At 48.2% G+C, this 15,380-nt stretch overlaps 1 protein-coding gene across 1 annotated transcript in view; it reads left to right on the forward strand.

The window, feature by feature from the left end:
- The window catches only part of tet3 (tet methylcytosine dioxygenase 3), a 58,631-nt gene that overhangs the window by 23,979 nt on the left and 19,272 nt on the right, over positions 1-15,380 (forward strand). The window lies entirely within an intron of this gene.

A 15,380-nucleotide genomic window follows, 5' to 3' on the forward strand; every position in this document is an offset into this window, starting at 1 on the left:
AAATCCTTGTTAAAAACCCACCTTTTTAGTGAGGCCTTTATGTCAGACATAAATGGGAAATCCAGATAATGTACATGTATTTCATTTTATTTCATTTCATTTCATTTCATTTCATTTCATTTCATTTCTTTTTATTTCTTTTTATCTCATTTTATTTCATTTTATCTTTAATTTTATTGCCTGGTTTTGTACAGCACTTTGGTCAACCATGGTTGTTTTAAATGTGCTTTATAAATAAAGTTTATTATTATTATTATTATATTAACAAATGTTTTGCCGTGCAGGTAGCTCATGACGCTGCGCTAAAACCTGGTTGCTTCCTAGTGTATTAATTACCTGTGCACGTGGGCTCCACCCCCCTCACACTCACCTTGAGTGAGCGCTGACATCACTCTCGAGGTGATTCTGGTTTTACCACAATATCCACACTTCCCAACCGCTGCTGCACTACAAGCAAACCGGCTGGTGAACCAGTTCCCACCGGTCGGCCAGATGAAAAGCGAGGTGTAATTATGACAACATACTGCGATAAATTGTTGTGCCAGATAAATTGAATATGCCGTGAGCGTTTGACATCATTCCGAAATGAAATATGGAATGGCTGTTGATGAAGACACTGGTAGATTAAAACTGGTAGATTAAAACTTACACTTAAAACTTTATACTTTACAATATCTACAATATTAACCACTTGTGTCCATTTTGGATATTTCCACTTGGTGGCTACTGTTTTGAAGCGTCTCAGTACAGTTTGATGTTTTGCGTCTTTTTGAGTAGTCCTGCTCCCTTATTGCGTAATGAGGGTTACCTAATCGTGCCTTTTTCAGTCATACTCACCCAACAGGAAGCACCACCCTGAATTTATTCTGAAACCGTCTTGCCCCTGTACAGTCAGAAAGGAGCTTTCATGTGTGAAACCACCCCAAAATGTCACCCTGGCCCTTTCATGTTCCCAGGGCTGATGAAGACCGAGACAAAGTATGAGACACCTTCTGCCCAACCTTTATCTGCAGACAGCTCAATCTTCATCTTCATCTTCATCTATCAGAGCCACATCTTCCTGTGACTGGCCCGCTCCCCCATAGCCCATATGTGGGGTTGCACTCTCGCCACACAAAGATGCTTCAGTCTTTGGATGTTACATGTCTGCCTTCATTTTGGGCGTTTGGGTGTGGTGGAAACGTGGCGCTTAGCCTTTGTTCTATCCCAGAGGTATGATGGTTTGATTGGATCAACATGACTTTGTTGTTGTTGCCTTTTCCTGGAGTATGAGTTTTCAAAGTCATTGTATTTTAGGCGTTTAGTGGATGTTATTACCCAGAGTATACATTGTATTTTTACATATGAACCCCTTTAAATAGCTGAATATTCAACTGAAGCTATTTGGGTTAAATGTCCTTTTCTCAAATGTGTATTGGCAGCATCCCATTTGGGAAATGACTGACAGTTTTGGAGTTTCAATCCCACTCCCCCCCCCCCCTAACTGTCATGTTCCATTGTTGCCTCTCACTTCATAAATTTCAGACCTGCTAGACTGACATTAAAGCCAAATATTCTCAGCCCAGTTCACATTCTCAAGTTGGTGTTCTAGAACACTGAAGTTGGTGTTCTGCTTTCTGTTGCCGGTAGTGATGGTCAGCATGACAACCGTGACTGTTGTGTCACATGACCCTTTAGGGAAAGCGTCTACACCAGGGCTGCCCAACCCTGTTCCTGCAGATCTACTGTAGGTTTTCACTCCACTTTCTGAGCTGCTTTTTAGTAGAATCTGTTGGGCCTCAAATTAAAAATGAAAAAATGAAAAACTACAGGGCTGTAGATCTCCAGGAACAGGCCCGAGTCTGCATCATTGGCAATCTTGACACTACAGGTGGGAAATCTTGACACTTTCAATCCAGGGAAAACTTTAATAATAACTAGAAACACCTTTATGCTTTTTGTCCGTATGGAAACGTTCATCATCATTTCATATTAAGACCACCCATTGGGCGAGTCTTTCCGCTGCTTCTTTCTTCACTCTTGCATCTTGTGACGCGAGATGTTTTTGAAATGCTTTGAGCGGCTGAAGAATCCCCCCGGGAGCCAATCAGCTGTGTCGCTGCGCCACTGGCGTGTGGGTGCAGAGACCGGCCAGGCTTTCTGCATCCCTGTCATGTCTCTGCAGCGATCGATTAGCGTCACATCTCTGACATTCGCTCCGTTTCTCATCTCCTCCTCGGTCTCCCTCCCTAGCTGCTCGCTCCAAACCCTGGAGCGGACCCGACCGGGCCGGCTCCGCTCTATTTCTACCGCCCGGCAACAGCGTGGAGCCCGGCAACGGCGTGGAGCCCGGCAACGGATGTGCCGTCGGTTAGCGCACCGCTGCGGCTAATGAAAAACGAACGGGGACGAGGCGCAAGCTTCCGGCACCTGACTGCTTCTTGAAAGCCACCCCCTCCAAAACGCCACCGGCGCCCGTCCCGGGACCCTCGTGTAATTGGAACCGCGAACCCTCGAAGTCAAGAGCCGGGCCGCGTCAGCTGCTCCCTCCCCCGTCCTCCCACTAATTACGCGTCCGTGTCAAGCCCGTCTCCCCTCTCTGCACCCCCCCCCCCCCCACTCGCAGCGAGAGCTAAGGTCAGCTCGTTTTCCAGATAGACGCGCACGGGACGCGACTCCCGCCTAACGCAGCGCGCAGAGGGGCAGGACGGGACGTGGTGCGGCAGCAGCCGGCTCGCGGGAGCCGGGTTATAATTATGATTATGATTCGCGGAGGACGCAGGGGCGTACAGTCGTGACTGCGGCGGGTTAGCGGGGCACCGGTCCCTTCAGCGCACGCACTGTGTGGCGCGATGCGGTGAGGTCTGTGTGTGCTACGCCGTTAAAGGGGCACGCTGTCCCTTTAAATGTGGCTGCTCCTCTCCCCTACAACATATGGGAAGCTAATCTTAGCCTAGCTCCTGGGAAGGACAACGCTGGCACCACGCCACTGCGCAGAGAGAGGGAGGGGGCCGGGGAGGCTGCCTCCCTCTTCCCTCACCCTCCCCCACTTCTCTCTCTCTCCTCTCCTGTTACCTCTCCAGCATCTATTGAGAGCCTGTATTATCATTTTAGCTTCGACTTCATTTTTTATTTTTAACGTGTTGCTTAATGACTCATCCTGTCAGCTTAACGTCGGGTTTCACCCCAAAATTTTAAGTGGGTGTCGGCTGCCTTTTCATGTCACATTGCTGAATCAGTTTTCTGATTCCGAGCTGAGTTTGCAGCCCACAAATGCTCTTTTCTGTAATGCCCCATCTGTTTCAGTCAACCACTTTTAATTTAACCCCTTTTTAGTAGCATTTAAAAAAATGTTTTCTCAAATTTCAGTCTTCTAGAAATCCATTGCTTTCGGTTATCAGCTGTGATTGTTACATCAGCGTTTGAATGTTCAGATGAGAACATTCTAATCACATATTTGTGACCTCACCCCATAACCCATGTTTTGGAATATTTTTTCCTCTCCAAAATTTCATGTCAGTGTTCTACAACTCCATTGCTTGCAGTTACCAGTGGTGTTCAGTTAAGAAGCTTCTATTTATCTTACACCATAAAGGGTTAAAGGGTTAATGTGTTATTTATTTGTAGACTTTGTTCTTGCTGTTCTCTCTCAAAAGTAATCATTCATAAATGTGCCATCTCTCACCCAGCCTCTCTCTCCCTCTCTGTCTTTCAATCACCCTCCCTCACCCCTCTGCCCCCTCCTTTCTCTCTCTTTTTCAGTCATCCTCCCTCTCTCTCTCTCTCTCTCTCTCTGTGTACATAACCCCATCCCCTGCTCGCAAATTAACTTTACTTTTCTGTTGTCCCCCCATTCCTTAGACAAAGAATACTCGTTTTTTTTTTTTAAGGGATTCCTCCTCCTTGTGTAGGCTGAGTCCTCCTCCTCTATATCCCCTCCCCCTCTCCCTCTCTCTTTCCCTCCCTTTCTTTGTGCCGAGTGAGCCTCAGCCCAGCTGAGCCCTGCGTGCTGACTTGCACGTGCCCAGTGTCAGCCGGAGGGGGAGGGGTGGAGCAGGAGTTATGACACATGAGACACCCGACACCTCCATACACCTCCCTAACCCGCTCCCCCCTTCCTGAGGCCAGAGGAAGGACTGAGAGAGAGCGAGAGAATGAAAGAAAGAAATGGGGAACAGCAATTTCAGACAAAAAGTAAAATTTAATCTAGAGGACAATGCTTAAGAGAAGGCAGAAAGGAGTTGCAAGTAAATAGAATAAAAGATGAGAAGAGAAGAGTGAGGAATGAATGTTTTATCATTTTAGTAATGTGTAGGTGTGAGTTTCTGCAGCGTCACTTAATTCTTTAAGGTAATGTGATTAGAATTTTCCGACATTGATCATTCTAATGCTGTCACAATCACTACTGGAATACTAGAACACTGACAAAAACATTCCAATAAAAAACCTACACTTCAAAGAATTAGAATGTAGAGTAGACTGTTTTCTGCTTCAGTGGAAACAGCCAGTAATCAGTAAGTCTAGGGTTTAGTGTCTCTTCCTCTTTAAATATTGAGACCATTTCCTGATCTGAGAGGAGTTGTGCTTTGTGACTTTGTGCGTCTCATTCATAACCTACTTCGGTCTTTGCGGTGCTGTCACAGAATCCGGTCGCAGCAGAAGAGGTGCATGTGTGTTCTGGGCAGCCGTGTGTGTGTGTGTGTGTGATTCGCGGCCCCGTGGGGCCGTCCTTGTGTGCGTGTCTCACTGCACGCACGCACTGCTCCACACCTGTCAGTCTGCGTTCTGTGTGTGTGTCAGATGTCTTTGATGACATCAGTTGTGAAAGGCTGCTGGGTGGGGGTTGTAGAGAATGAGCGGCGTGTGTGGGGGGGGGATGTCGGGAAAGAGAGAGATGATCTGTTGTTGAGTGGAGAGGAGGATGATTAAGCCTTTTCTGTCTTAACCACACCGATAAGGTGGAGAAGATTCTGGAACATTTATCACCTCTGCACTGCAGTGTCTGTGTCTGAGAAACTGAGTATTATGCCGAACACTGGTTTTACCCCTCTTTTGTGGAAATTTGACTTCCTTGTCTTTAATTTGCGAGCACTACAGACTCATAGACACGCGTGAGAAAAGTGCAGTTTGCGCCTAATGCTGAACCTGGAGCTCTGTATTGATAGCCAGTGCACAGTGAATCAGGAGTTGAGTTTTCCGAGGAATATCGCAGCGGCGATCCGCATGGAGAGATGTTTTTCCAGGTCAGCTCCTCCCCCCGTCGGACCCCTCTTCCCCTCTTTTGACCGCCAAACGTCATCATCCCTCGCTCCCGCCATGTATTACAGCAGTCTGGAATTACATCATCCCAGTGTGTGTCTGTTTGTCAGTCGGTGCAGGGCGCGTGGGAATACTGCCGTACTGTGGGAATATTGCGTTGGCTTGGGATTGTGTATTCGCCGTGGCTGATTGTGTGTTGCGTGTTAAAGCAAACATATCATATTACGAGTGTGTATTCAGTGTGACTGTGTTGTTTAGTGTGTAGGTGGAACACTTTGCTGTGTGTCAGAGTGTGCATCATCTCTGTGCATGTACAGTGGGCTCTGGAATTATTGGCTCCATTGATAACATTAAAAAAGAAAAAAAGCCGCATATGTTATGTTCTATGTTATGTTCAAACATATAGGAAAACTGTATGAGTGAGTGGTTGTGTGTTTGTATATGCGTGTGTGTGTGTAATTGAGTGTGTGTATATATATGTGAGTGTGTGTGAGTGTGTATGTAGTTGAGTGTGTGTATATATATATATGTGTGCATGTGTGTGTGTAAATATATGTGAGTGTGTGTGAGTGTGTATGTATGTGTGTGTAGTTGAGTGTATATTTTTAGATATATGTGTGTGTGTAGTTGAGTGTGTGTATATATATGTGAGCGTGTGTGTGTTAGTATGTGGGGTAGAGGATTGTCTGGTCAGAGCAGCTCTGCCTGGGAGAGGTTACTGAGGTTACTGCCAGTTGGATCTGGATGGTTATGTGTGAGTGTGTGTGTGATAGTCTTTGTGTATATGTGATTATGTGTGTTTGTGAGAGAGTGTTTGTGTATGTGTGGTTATGTGTGTGTGATAGTGTTTGTGTGAGTGTGTATGTGTGTGTGATAGTGTTTGTGTGTGTGTGGTTATGTGTTTGTGTGTGTGTGAGAGAGAGATGGAGGGAGAGGGGGAGAGAGGGGGTGAGGAGATGAGTCAGGCCGCATGGAGAGGTGAACACATGGTCCAGGCTCACTTGCTCGTTGTCTGTCATCCCTCCTACAAACTCAGCCAGTTCTCCCACACCCACACCTATCCTCTGCTAAGCGCGCGTATATGTGTGTGAGAGAGAGTGTGTGTCACTGCTGAAGGGTCCTGACACTCTTGACAGTCTCTGGCGTCTGACACACACCTGCCCCTTTTTTCCGCGTGTGACTTTCCGGAACTTTCCGACAGCGGAGTGGCACACATCGCCGGTGACGACGGAAGAGGCTTCAGGCACACGGGAAACTGCGCTTGTGCAGATGGGGGCGTCCGTCTCTGGTCTCGGGGTGAGAAGCGGGGATGGTGTGTGAGTGAGATCTGGCCTTTTTGGCAGGTTTAAGGTGTGGCAGTTTCAGACACCCTCATGCTACGGTGCGCTACGACCCACCATATAACGCACATCGTGGATTTAAAAAAATCTCTACTGTACATATTTTAATATATGAGAGTGGCAAGATTTTGCATGTTTGCCTGTATATTGTAAAGTGTAGTTGCGTACTATTTTATTTCCATATTTCATTTCCCTCAGGTCTCTGTGACTGTTAAGGTAAGAGCGTGGTTGATGAATTGAGTGCGGATATGATGTGAATATGTCTCCAAAGTCAGTACTTAAGCTCTTTACATGATGCTCCTGCAGAATTGGATCACTAGTTTTAATGGCAAAATTGTGCCTACCAAACTGTAACAGTCATGCGGATTGACAGTAGTAATCTGAGGAAGGGTTAAAATGGCTGAAGGGTATGTTGGACTCAGTGCTGGACAGACAGATGGGGTGAGACTGAGATCTAACGATCAGGTGCGGTTTTTCTCGCTGATGGTTTCTTCGCTCAGAGTCACGGGCACAGATGGCGTTACGGTGCAAATTCCCCTCAGCGTTGGTGTGAGAAAGCTGCTGGGTCATCAGAACCAACGCTCGAGAGAGAGATAGAGAGAGAGTGAGACATAGAGAGAGAGATAGAAAGAGAGAGACAGAGAGAGAGAGAGAACGAGAGAGAAAGAGCAAGAGCGTACAAGGGTGTCGGCTACCCCCACTGGGACAGGTTTCTGAGTTTGTGGTAGGGGATTGCCACTGTGTGTCTGTGTGTGTTTAATGTGTGGACACATATATGTGTGTGTGTGTGTGTGTGTGCGTGCGCTTAAAGTGGGAGCATCCTGATCTGTTGGTTGTTGGTTAGCTCGGAGGAGGCAGATGATCAAGTTTCTGGTTGCTGGTCTCTGGTCTGTTTGTATGTTTCGGCAGTGTCCACAGCCATATCTCTGTGTTTGTGTTTGACGGTGTGACTGTGCGACTGTGCGCCTCCGCTAGCGGTTAGCTCAGTCAGTGCAGTTGTCCCACTGTGCATATGCAGGGCTTGTGTTTGGTGCTGTAGTGGTGTGACTGTGCCTGTGCTAGTGGTTAGCGGTTAGCGGTTAGCTCGGTCAGCGCGGTTGTCCCACTGTGCATATGCAGGGCTTGTGTTTGGTGCTGTAGTGGTGTGACTGTGCCTGTGCTAGTGGTTAGCGGTTACCCCTCCGCTGCCTGGTTATGAGGCCAGGCCCTGGCTGGGCAGACACCAAACCTGTTTGCTGGCATCGGTCCGCCTGCCCCGAGCAGCATAACCAAAACCTTGTCCCCATAAACTGCACTGTCCCTGTAAACTGTCCTGTCCCTGTAAACCACACCGTTCACCGAAACAACCCCCATCCTCTGTTAGTCGCATCTGAGGACAATGGAGACCTGACCTGGGTCAAATACGCACCTGAAATACTTTAACTCTTCACTTGTTTGTGGAAGATTTGGGAAAATTAGATGTGTGGATCCCCAAGTTTTTTTTCAACAAAGCTTGAAGTTTTGCAGTTGTGCAAGTATGCCAGCATGCCTGCGGGCAGGTGTGTGTGTGTGCGTGTGTGTGCATACCTTACAGCAGGATAACATGCTGGACAACACTGCACAAGCATTCCTCACAGATGAAAACCTGTCACATGATAGAGTCTCCATGCACGTCTCCTTTAAGAGAGCTGTCCATCTCCGAGGGTCTGTATTTCACGTGGAGGGCGTCTGATTTACTCACAACACAGACCCTAAGCAGAGTTAGAGATGAGATGTGTTTATGTGTGTGTGTGCATCCACGCAGGAACATTTTGTTGTGTGTGTATGTAGGTGTGTGTGTAGGTGTACGTTATGTAGGTGTGTGTGTGACCATGTGTAGGTGTGTGTGTGCGCGGGTGTATTTAGGTTTGTGCATTTGTAGGTGTTCTCACTGATTTGTGTAGGTGTATGTGTGTGTGCGTGCTAGCGTGTTTGTGAATGCATGCATGTGTGTGTGTGTGTGTGTTTGTTGGGGGCTACATGGTGATAAGCAGTGTTATCTCCCTGTCCTGATAAAGATCCTGTCCTGCTGGGCTCAGGTAGGGAGTGGTTCAGCCTCTGCACGTTTCACTCCAACCGGTTTGGTGCGGTATGTAGGACAGTGTGTCAGCCAGCCGCAAAGCTCCCTCATCCTCAAAGAGCCACACCTTTAGGATTATCGTTATTTCAGACACCCGAATACGGGCTCTGAACACATACACCCGCTCCGGGACTCCAGCTCCCATCATTCCTGCTTTTTGAGTGTTTAGTCTGTTGGTTTTGGGTTTTTTGTCTTCTGTTGATGCTACTGGCGCCTGGAGAAAGAAGGGTTAAACTCGCTCTGAACGACAAATACGCTGTGTCACAGAGAGAGAGAGCACGAGCGTGAGAGAGAGCGAGCGGGAGGGAGAGAGCGTGGGTTTGTTATGGGGACACCTACGTAATGTGTCATGTGATGCCTTTGCCCACCAGAGTAAGAGGGAGGCGGCGAGGGGGGGAGGATTTTGATGATGCAACTGCAATGTCATAACAGCACTGTGTGTGTCCCCCCCCCCCCCCCCCCGGCTCGTGACGTAACAGGCCTCTCTTCCCTCTCTCCCTCCTCTCCGTCTCTCTCTCTGCGCGCAGACTCGTTTGTGTTTCCGCTCGCGTTTTTGGGGTTCCTGGGCTGCGGCGTTGGCGGGTCGCCCCGGTTATTCGAGGTCCGTCGGCGGTTTCGCGGGGAAGGGTGGCGGCGGAGAGAGAGTTGAATCGTGGGTATAAAAAGACGAGGCTGGCGGAGGAGCGGGAGAGGCAGGGACAATCCGGCGGACGCGGCGGGCGAATCGCTCGCGCCCGGGTTGTGGAGCGCGCCGCGGCACGACCGTGTGCCGGGGACGGCCTTTTCCTCGTTTTCCACCCCAACACATTACATCCAGAAAACAGCGGCGGTCCATGGGACCGCGAGAGGAAGACGAAGGGGCGGTCGGCAAGCTAGACAGAGAGAGAGAGAGAGAGAGAGGGCATGAAGGAAAGAAGGAAGGAAGTGAGGGATGGAAGTAGAAGAGAGGAGAAAGGCAGGAGGAGAAAAGGAGGCGAAAGGTGAGGATGAGGACGGAGACGGAGGTCTCGGTTTATGTTAGGGCGATAAATTCCTTGTTGAGCTTTTCCCTTTTTCCTCTCTCCCTGTCTTTCTTTCTTTCTCTCCCTATCTCTCTCTCACTCTCGCTCTCTTTCTCTCTCCATGGTTCCAGTCTTTCTCTGCTCCACTCTGGACAGCTATCTCTAGTCTATCCTCTCGTTCACCTTCTCTCCGCGTACCGCTAAAAAAACGAAACGACAAATAGGAACCATAATAGTAGCCTTATTCTGTGTGTGTGTGTGTTTGACTGACTGGGCGAGTGTGTGTGTGCTTGTGTGAGTGAGTGTTTGAGTAAGAGTGTTTGTTTGAGTGAATGGGTGTGTATATGAGTGTGCTTGAATGTGTGCGTGTGTGTGTGTTGTGTATGTGAGTGAGTGTAAGTGTGTGCCTGTCGCTGCAATCGCTCCGGGTCTCGGTCCGAGGAAACTGACGTTGGATACGTCCACAAAATCGCAGACAGCTTTCCGCAGCTCTATCTCTTGCTCTCGCCTTCCTCTGCTTCATTCATTTGTGGAATCTTCCGGAAGGAGGGAATGCTAAAGCTGTTGGCGGAGCGGTGGCTTTGTGGAGCCCGGTCGCTTTGCCGTCGGGGTACAAAATGGAGAAGGGGGGACACCACTCAACCTTCGCCTCTTCCTTCTCTCTCGTTCGCCGAGGCCTTTCCATCGATCCTCTCTCTCCCTCCTACGGCGCGTTCGGGCGATTAGCTGCCGGCTCGCTTACACGTGGTGTGCGAGACCGGCCGAATAGGGGAGAATCGCACACGGAGCCGGTCGGTATTCAAGAGCGAAGCCGCGGAGACGCCCAGGCTTTGGGATCCCAACTGAAATCGCCGAGGACCTGCCGAGCCGACGCGCCTCGCTCTCAAAGAAAAAATAAAAAGAACCAAAGCCATTCTAAAACCAAAGAACCATTTTAAAGATGGAAACGTACAGACTCATAAAAAAAAATAAAAATACTCTCGCGCTCAACCACATCTAAAAGAAAGCTTTTTTTCTCGTTTGTTCTTGTTTTCTCTCTCTCACTTTCCTGTTGTTGGCGGCGGAGGGCTGCGATTACCTCAGCAGCCGCTGCGCTTCTCAGAAACTCCAACCAGCCGCTGACAGCCGAGCGCCAGCGGTTCTGTACGCGTCTGTTTATCTTCTGCTTCTGTTTTCTCTTTCTTTCTATTTATCTGTTTTTATAGTTACACGACGCCATTCACTCATAACACAAACGCCATGGCTGTGTTAGCTGTTGGCCTCCATTCCCCCTTCCCCCTCTCCCTCTCTCTCTCCGTCTCCTGCGCCGAGCTCTCCTCCATTCTGCCGTACGTGCCCACAGAGCCTCAGATAATGGCCTCTCGTTCACTCAACACACTCAGGAGGGAGGGAGGGAGAGAGAGAGCGGAGGGGGAGGGAGAGGTGGGGGCTGTAAGGGGAACCAGACTGAGAGTATAAGCGACACAGAGAGAGAGAGAAATGGAAAGGCAGGAGAGGGAGGTGGAGAAAGAGAGACCATGAGAAGGGAAAGGGGAGAGGGCAGAAAGAGGAGACAGTGGTAAGACGAGACGGCGTGTGTGCGTGTGTAAGGGGGGGCGGTGTGTGTGTGTGCGCGCGTGCGGCAGCCAGCGAGCCAGTCGTGTGTGTGTGTGTTCGTGTGCCGCACTGCTCCGAGTGAAAGCCGGGGTGGAGAGCTTCTGGCTTGCGTCCGTGCGCTAACCGCCCCTCCTGCGCCCTCCCCCCCCCCCCCCCCCCGAATCTCCAAGACTTCTGTCCTTCCTGCCCCCGCCACTCTTCCTCTCGTCGATAGCCAGCATCGGGACAGCCGCGCAATCGTAAGTAGCCGCGGTGTTTTGGGGCCTCGACTTTGGGGCGTGCTGGTGTGTGTGTGGGTGTGTTTGTGTGTTCTTTTCCCAGTCCTGCTGAACGGGAGGGGAGTGAAACGCAGGGCAGGCAGGCAGGCTTGCGGGGGGGGAGGGGTGTCGTATCTCCTCCGTCTAACTGTGGATTTGTGTTCAGCTGTCTATTCTCAGGCATAATGCCCCCGATGACCCCACTCCCTGCCCCCCCCCTCCTCTGCTTTGTGCTGTCAACCTGCAGCACGGCCTGCTGGGGTGTGCTAAAGCTGCCAGAATCAATAGTAGCAGTGCAGGCACACACACGCACGTACACACACACACACACACCCACACACACTGCAGGCTGGAGCTGCAACTCACTCTTTTAGCCTGGGGAGGTTTTTTTATTTTTTTTAATTTAAAGGGCCGGCAGCAGCAGAAACGTGGGTTGGGGAAACAGGTTCTGCAGTCGCGTCAGGTTTGGTGAGTTGGATTTTTTTGGCAGTGACGGCGAGAGAGAGTGTGTGTGTGTGTATGAGTGTAAGTGTGTGTGAGTGTGTGTGTGTGTGTGTGTGTGTTCATACAGCGTGATCGATGCCAGGCTGGGGAGACCGGCACAGCCGCGCTGGAAGTTTTGGCAGCCGGAACACGTGGGTTTCCTGTCAGTGGGGCCGCGGTGGTGTAGTGTGTGTGTGCGCACGTGTGTGTATGTGTGTGTGCGGTTGGTGTGTCGCCGTGCTTTCGTGAGTCTTGAGAGCGGAACTGTGCATGAGGTTTAGCTTTTTGGGATTCTGTCCAAAATAAAGATAAAGATCCACGATACACATATATTGTTCTAGGTGTTTTGTGTGTGTGTTTGTATTATGTGTGCCTGTGTAACTGTGTGGTTGTGCATGGGGGCAAATGTATATCTGTGCGTATGTGCGTATATGTGAATAGGAGTGTGTGTGTACAGTATCTGTGTTTTTGCATGTTGTACATGTGTGTGCTTGTATATCTGTATGTGTTTATTTGTGCGTGTGTGTGTATGTGCGCGTGTGTGTATATGAGTGTGTATTTGCATGTGTCTGTGTGTGTATGTGCATGTGTGATTGTGGCTAACAGTAGCTCATGGGAAAGAGGAACTGTTTCGGGTCAGTTTAAGCGCCGCTGGTCTGTGCCCCTCCTCCCTGTTTCGAGGCCACTGCTCCCCTTGGACTTGCTGTCTGTCCTCGTGCAGATAAGACGGGGCGCCAGTCCGCCACAGCTGAGACTGGCGGGATCGAGACCCCTGGGGACCCCCCCCCCCCCCCCCCAGACAGCGCGCGCAGAAGGTGGATTCAAAGAGCCTACTCAAGCAGCTCATCCAATAATTAGACACTTCAGAAGCTTCTATTCAATAAATTACAGATCCAGGATCACAGTAGCATCCGGGGCCTCTCCCGCTCCCAAACGTCAATTATATCACCAATGAAATTGCAGCAGAAGCCATCCGGGACATTACCAGATCAGATCACAGCCTTTTCCACGGGTACCCAATGAAGAGGCAGAGGTGGACAGGGATATTTGGTTTGTCGTTATTTCACACTGGCAGACCTCCCTTCTCTCTCTCGACACTGCTAGAAATTACTGTCTTAATGAGAGTTTTAGTCTTGTAATAAGACTATATAAGTGTATATATCTATTGTGTTACTAGTATGTGGCCCTCGCGAGGTTCCTCTTCATTTGGCCAGTAAAATGAGGACCTTGATGATGTAAAATAGGCTTGTGTGATCACTCTTCCCTATTCTCTACTTCTCTTTTCTTCCCATATGGCTGCACTTCTACATATTACCATTACATTCTGTTGCTAAATAAGACACAAATATTGCCAATGACATGAGACAGGTTTACTAATTCCAAGAGCAGATAAGGTCACACGTCAAGTGAACGGTAACGTAAAACAAGGCAATATATTTTGCTTGAGAGGAAAAAAATAGGATTGAGACACAAGTCTCATGACAAGATAAAAAAGTAACTTTTTTTTTTTGCAGTGTTGTGACGAGATTAAGAATTGTATGTAACAGAAGTATATGATAGAGGGAGGGGTAGATAAATTAGAGATGCACAAAACAGAGGCTTCTCTCGATTCCTGCTTTATCTGTTTTCCGCCTTCATCTGTTCCATAGCACCCTCTTTTCTCATCACTCCATCCCCCGCCAAATTTGTCATAACCTCTTATTTGTGAGCAACGGTGTCACATGGTGCGATTACAGTAAGCCCAGTAAGCCGTGATGTCATCAATGTGTCGGCTGGCATCAGTCATTGTGGTGGCGTCCCCACATTAATTTACTTTTAACTTTTTTTTTTTCTTTTCATTTTCCTGCTACTATCGTTTCTTTTGTTTGACAAACCACCATGCTTTCGATCTCGGCCCGTGTGATGGGCGGACACATCGTGCGTTCTTGAAAATTGTGCTGAATCCGCCAACCTGGTCTCTTCGTCAACATCATTTCACTGTCCCAAAATCCTCTTGTCTGGGACAGGCGGACCCGCCTTTTTTCCAAACTCTGAACCTGTGTTAACCTCTTCATGGCCTCATTTAATTTCTCTGACCCAACATTTCTATTCATGCAGCTTGAAATTAGCTCAAATATGGATAGAGAATCTTGTAAAAACACCTGCATATTCGAAGCATCTCTGCTGTGTCAGAACCGCGATGGCGATGGCTGTCTGTAGACTGATGTTCTTCTTCTCTGGTGATGAGGAGGACGTTTGGAGAGCAGGAGATGGGGGCAGCCAGTAGCAGTGCAGTTTTTAGATTGATTGGTATGAGTTTAAGTGTATTTTATATTTACTGAACTTAGATACCCCAAGTTATCAGTCCCTCATGACCAACTAGTGGGTCCCAACCCATATTTTTCAGGAACCACCAGGTTTTTGGGTTTGACTGTGTGGGGTTTTGAGTGTGGGGTTTGACTATGTGAGCCTTTGATTGTGGGATTTTACTCTGAAGATCGACTGGTGACCAGTCATGTGCCTCAAACAGAGGACTGGGTAGAGAAGGCTAGTGATGGTGAGATGAGGAAGAAGGAAGAGGAAACACTACTTTGCTTATCAAATTTCAGACAAAGCAATTCATTCAAAACTGAAACGTCCTTTTGAATGACGTAGTTGGGTAGATCCTGGACAATCCACACATTAATATGGTTACTCTAGAAATGAGACCTTCCCCAACTGCGGGTATGCAGTGTAAACACACTGTGTGACATCATATTCATAACCCTTTGAGGTGTAAGATTGCAAGCATGTGATTAGAATTCGAGGATAAGAGGAGTTCTAGAACACTGTCTTAGAATGTTGGAGTAAAAAAACAGTCCAAAAAGCCTACTGTTCTAAGGGTTAATGCTAACTAATACTAGGTTCTATAACCTGTATTACCTGTATTATTTGATCTGCATTGACCTTGCTATCTGAAAAGTCTCAATTCTCTTCAGCCTGTGTAAGTCTAACCAGCAGTCACTTTAGAGGAAACACATGACTTTGTGAAGGAGAGTGGAAGAGAGATGTGGAAATTAAGGAGTGGATCCAGATGGACAAAGGAATGGATTCAAATCTGAGGGAGAGTTTTTGGTTGTACATGTTTCAGTGCCATTGAATACTGAACATAAACAAAGTGTTGGATTGTAACTAACAATCTGTCTTTCTGTTTATATACCTTTTATTTTATTATACATCTATGCATATACATAGAGCACAAACCCAACCTGTTTTTGGCTTTTAATAGTACTGTGTACTTGCATTTTTCAAATGTGAGGGAGAAGATGATTTTGTGAGTGATGTGGAATTTCTGAATGAGCTGTTAATAAGAGTGATTGGGTTTGTTTTTTTAAGTCCCTGTTTCTCC

Source organism: Conger conger, chromosome 11 (genome assembly GCF_963514075.1).
Source record: "Conger conger chromosome 11, fConCon1.1, whole genome shotgun sequence".
NCBI classification, from domain to species: domain Eukaryota; kingdom Metazoa; phylum Chordata; class Actinopteri; order Anguilliformes; family Congridae; genus Conger; species Conger conger.